Below are 6,000 nucleotides of genomic sequence, written 5' to 3'. Positions count from 1 at the left end.
TTATAATCAGATAGAATACAATAAATTATTTTAATTTTCTGTTTCTGATAAAAGTTTGTTTCTTAAAATGTAGTTGACTTAGAGAGTTTCGTAAGCTGCTGAGAAGATTATGCATTGTACATTGTGCAGATAGGCTATTCTGTAAATGTTTATTAAATCTATTTGATCTACAATGTCATTAAACTTTGATATTTCTTTGTTGATGCTTTTTTTTTTGTCTTCATGACCTATTGGTGAGAATACGATATTGAAGACACCTACTTTCATCTATTGAGATCAATCCATACATTAACATCAAGTACTATTTATTTTTATGAAGTTGGGTGCACTAATGTTCAGTGTACATATGTTTAAATTTTAATATGGTGTAGAAGGATTTTTTTCAATCAATATGTAGTCACTGATTTATCTCCTCTGACAGATTTGGGTTGGAATCCATTGTCAGAATTTAGAATTACTGCATTACTTGATTTCCAGTTCTGTTATCTTGGAACTTTTTTTTTTCTGTCATTTTTTTTACCCCAATGCTGCATTGTGTTCACTAGTGTGCTGGGTTTCTTGCAGGCAATAAATAGATGGGTTCAGTATTTTTTAAATACAATCTGCAAGTCTGTATCCTTTTCTCGGAGACTTGAGATCATTACTATCCAGGGAAATTCTCGAAAGTTATGTCCTCATTCCTGTCATTTCCTTTTCTTCTTTTAGTAACCATGAACTTTCTTATTTTTATCAAACATTTATTATATTTATTTACTTTAGGAATATACAGTTTACATAATTTGAAAGCAATATGATACCAGAATACTTTCTGAAGTTCCTAAGATTTTTTTCTTGATTAATTTAAATTTCACCACCAGAATATGTTCTAAAATTCCCAGAGGTTCTTGTTTTGGGGCAGTCCACTACAGTATCATTGTAATTCTGTCCTGCTTGTTAGGGATATTTTTAAGTTTATTTTGTTTATTTTATCTTATTTTTGATATGGGGTTCCTCTGTGTAGCCTTGGCTGTCCTGGACTCGTTTTGTAGACCAGACTGACCTTGACCTCACAGTGATCCACATACTTCCTGAGTGCTAGGACCTGGCTAGGGGTGTTTTTTAAAGTATGCTACACATTTATTTTGCATGTAGCTTAGTATATGTTACTGTTAAAACATTTCTAGTTACATGAAATTTTGTTCATTAGACTAATTCTCTTGAAAATAAATCAAAATGAAAAATTTGGATTAGTATGGAGATATTTTCTCAACTTCAAAAATCAGCCGTTATTATTAAATAATCAGTTGTTGATAACCTAATAAATATTTTATAATAAAAGGTTTAAGAGCTATTGCTGAAAACACACCAACATCTGGTCATAGGACATGAACAAGTTGGTACGATGACCAACTTTGAAAGGGAAAAAGTCAAGTTTTAAGCTTCTTTCCTGAATATTAGTTGTAGTGGTTCTGGAAAAGTGTTATATGCAGACTGCTGATAGGAAAAGAAATCACCAATAGTCTTGTCTCATTGTGAACCCATGGTTCAACAGTGACACCAACATTAGGGAGGAACAAACAGATTTGTGATGATATGCTCAATTGTAACTGCCATTACTTAAAGCATCTCTCAGACCTCTTCCTGTATCTGGTTCAGTGACACAGATGCTAAGTAGGAAGAGATCTGTTAAACTACTTAGAGCTACAAACCCTGCTATTAGTTGGAAACTCTGACTGCTCCCCTTACTTTGAAAATGTTAAAAAAAAAAAAAAGAAAGAAAGAAAGAAAGAAAGAAAGAAAATGTTAACAACTCATTTAGAGCTGAATTCCTTTCAAGCCCTGGAAAGCTTAGTCTAATAGAATTATTATTTTTTCATATTTATTTATTTATTTAATCACTTTATATCCTGATCCCAGCCTCCACCCTCCTCTCCTCCTTCATTTTAATCTTTTAGTAACCATAACCTTTTTTAATCCACACTTATTTACTACCCTTGTGAATTCTTTGTTTGTATTAGTGTCCTTCTCTTTCTCTTCTGGGTGAAGTGTTCCTGCAAGCACTTTCTATTCTTCTGGGTTAATGGCCATGAATTCTTTAGCTTGTGGAGGTTTTCCTTCAATTTTTTTTCTCTTCAGTTATGAAGAATAACTTTGATGTGTATTGGAATCTGGCTTAGTGTTGCCTTTCAGAGCTTTAAATACGTTGTTCCATGCTTTCCTGGATTTTTAAAGTTTCTCTTGGTAAGCCTGCTTATATTCTGATGCATGTAACTGAGTGCTTCTCTCTTGCAGCTTTTCAAATGCCTTCCTTGTTCGACATATTTAACAGTTTCTTAAATAAATTTGAGATCATTTTTCTTGTCTTGTCTTCTGGCATTCAGAATGCCTCCTCATATTTGGGGTATTTCTGCTGTGGCTTTATTGGATGTGTCTTCTTTGGCTTTAACCTGAAATACATCTATGACCGTGATTTACTGATTTTGTCTTTTAGGAGCACCTGTAGATCTTGTATGTCCTGCTTATACGTTCTTATGATCTAACACTGAGTATTCTAATATACTTTCATTCTACTCAAGCCCTGATAATCTGTTTTCCATCTGATCCATTATATTGATGAAGCTTTCCACTGCTTTTTATTTAATTTATTGAACCTTTCATTTTTAATATTTCAAATTGATTTTTTTCAATAATTATCTTTCTTGAATACCTCTTCTGGACTCCATTTTGCTATTTGTTTATATTCTCTTGGAACTTATTCAGGAGTTTATTCATGTCTTATTTGACCTCATCCCACATCCTTATAACCATGCTTTTGAATTTTTTGTCTGGGACTTTATTTCATTCATTTTATTGGGGGCCATTATTGTAGAATTAGTAATATTCAGAGGAGACATATTGCTTAACTTTTTCATGTTTTCAAGGGTATTTTGTGTCTGGAATTATGTCAGTGGTTGTACTATTTTATTAATGTGCTTATTTCCTTTCAGTGAATGTACTTTCAGTGTCCATGTAGGAGAAGTAGGCTTAATAGCTGAAAATACAGTTCTGCAGTTTGACTCTTAGCCCATATGCTCAGAGCTCTGGGCTCAGTCATCAGTAGCAGTCTGAAAGCAGTCATTGTAGCAACAGAAACAATCACAGCTGATGAATAAGCTCAGTGTGGGAAACACAGTAATAGTCTATTAAAAGCAAACTACACTTTCAACTCCAATACTTTCAAGGAAGTAAATGAACATGGGAGTATTGTATGTACTAAGATATTTGTAACTGAAGCTCTGAATGCAAAGGAAATAAGCAAAGTAAGACTAGAGAATAGTTTTAGGGTGATAGAAAAAATAGAGAAAAGTAAAGAAAACATTGAACAACAAAGATAAAGGGAGGAGAGGAGATGGCTCTTCCTAAAGGCGGAGCAAAAAGAGGGAAAAAAAATTAAAGAAATATAGTCAGATAACTTTAACCATCCCAGCACTTGGCAAGCTGAGGCATGGAGACCCCCATAACTCCAGGTCAGCCTATGCTCCTTGGGAAAGCCTATAAAAGAATAAGAACAAAAGAGAGAAAGAAAAATAATTAGAAAAAAATGAGGCTGCTCCTCTAACAATGAGGCAAGGATGGGAGTGAAGGAAAGACAGGTGTGTGAGAGCACAGCATCGGCAAACTGTCACCTGGTGCGGTTGCTAGTCTAGCCTCTAGGAAGTCCCTCACAGCACTGAGAGCTTGTGTGCCTCCCTGTAGGCTACAGCCTAGACCAGCTTTCTACCTCTCTGACTCAAAAACATATGTCCCTAACTAGAGAAGTGTGCTGCCAGCCGGAAGTCAGAGTACAGTCCTGGGACACTTGCTCTGGGTTCCTAGAGTGTGAGGTTCAGGAATAGACATTTGATTCTAGGCCAAAAACCTGTCTACGCAGCAGGACTCCTAAGAATGGCTGGGCTGCTTTGGCAAGTGCCAGCAAGAGTTTGTTGGGCCCTCCTCTATGTCTGTGGATGCAGCTGCCATCCATGTAGGGCTTCTCTCTCTCTCTCTCTCTCTCTCTCTCTCTCTCTCTCTCTCTCTCTCTCTCTCTCTCTCTCTCCCCCCCCCCCCGGTGTGTGTGTGTGTGTGTGTGTGTGTGTGTGTGTGTGTGTGTGTGAAGTTCTGAACTTCTGTTGTGTTATCCGAAGTTTCCCATTTTTCCTCTGTTACCAACTAGAGTGTTTTCTGCTGTCACTCAGTTTTTAGGATAGCTGATCCCCCCACTCTCTCCTCTCTATTCTCAAGAGATTCTTGTGTGGTTTGTTGTCTGCCATCTTCCAAGGCTTCTCGGCATCTAAAATGCTGTTTCTGATGTATGTATCTGGTGTCCTTAAGTACGATTTTTATTACCTCTAATAGTAAACATTGTAATCAAATAACACTACTTGTGCCCTTAACTTATCGTAGGTCAGGCTCTAAATAAATTCCAGCTTTGACAGATTTGTTTGTGATTATGGAGGCTTGCTGAGAGTTTGTTATTTTACTGTGCCAGAGTCACAATAGCACTTTTGATGGTTAGTTTTATGTGTCAACGTGACTGGGCCACTGGTACCCAGATGTTTAGTCAAACACTAATTTTGTAGGATTAAAAGAGTGTTTTTGAATGAGATTAACATTTAAATTAGTAGAGCAAGTAAAGCTGAATTTTTTCCTCAGTAATGTTTGCAGTTCCTTTGCAAGCATTTGAAAACTCAAATAGAAGCAAGAAGCGGAGGCCCTTGTAAGCAAGAGAAACTCCGTCTTGAACTAGGACACTCTTCTTCTTCTGCCTGGATCTCCATCGTACCAGTTTTTGAGCTGGAACTACAACTTGCTCACGGCAAATCTTCCTGTTGCTTAGCCTATGTAGTCTGTGCTGGATGGAGTCTCTCTGCCACCGGTGCTGATACATAAAAACAACACGTTTCTGGTTCTTTGGAGTGCTCTGTAACCAACCTTGAACATTCCTTTTGGATTCTTGCTCTTCAAAAGTGAGGTCTTGTTAAAAACGCGAGCTCTCAAGTTTTTCAGGCCCCACCTCAGACTGAGTGAATTAGAGTCAGCATTTATACGAGATCCCCGATCCCCTGGTGAACTGCGTGCGCATTACATTGGAGAAGTAATTCTTCATAGTGTTTTGAAGTCTTTGCCTATAATTTGTGTTTCTACAGTACAAAAGAACCTTATAATTATTTGACATTAATACTTCAGGAGAGACACAATAGGGAGACTATCGCAAAGGAGTTTTTTGGGGAGAATTTTGCATAACATTGGGTAAGTAATTTTGTAATGACAAGAGGAAAACTTTATATGCCTGCCGAGTTTCCAGTTTTACTGTTGCCTAAATAACAATATGTCACAATTGCCATCTGCTTATACTTTTGTCATAAGATTGCTGTAATGTACATTATAAATAAACTTTATGGGGGCTGGGAGACAGTTCAGTTAGCAAACCGCTTACCTAGCAGGCATGAGTACTTAGGGTTCATCCCAAGGAAGCACATGAAAAAAAACTGGGTACTTTGGTGCTTACTTAACATGGAGGTCAGAGACAGGTGGGTCTTGCTGGCCTCCCAGCCTAGCTGAATGGCTAAGTGCTGGGTCTGTAAAAGAGACTCTATCTCAAAAAATAAGATGGGCAGTATCTGATGAAAAAGACCCAAGGTTGATGTCTGGCCTCTACACACATGCACGCATGTATTCATGCACACCTGCAAACACTTGCAAACCTACATACACATGGACACACACACACTTTGTAGATTTCTATGGAAGTGTAAGCACCTCCAAATGTTTTAGCATGTACTTGGAATAGATGGCATAAGTAGCCTCCTTCCATTTAATTTGGAATGGTTTCTATTGCCTAAGCAGGAGGTTGGTTATTTTTGTCATTTTTGACCGAATTTTGCTGTTTATACTTGATGTAGCAAAGGCACAGATACTGTTGCTTGTTTCCATTTCAGCCCCTCACCCTGTTTCTGAGTGTGGTAGGGCAATGTCCATGCGTGATCCATCTGTCAACCCCTG

Source organism: Acomys minous, assembly GCF_964271855.1.
Source record: "Acomys minous genome assembly, chromosome: 9".
Lineage (NCBI taxonomy): Eukaryota > Metazoa > Chordata > Mammalia > Rodentia > Muridae > Acomys > Acomys minous.
This window is presented reverse-complemented; position numbering follows the sequence as displayed.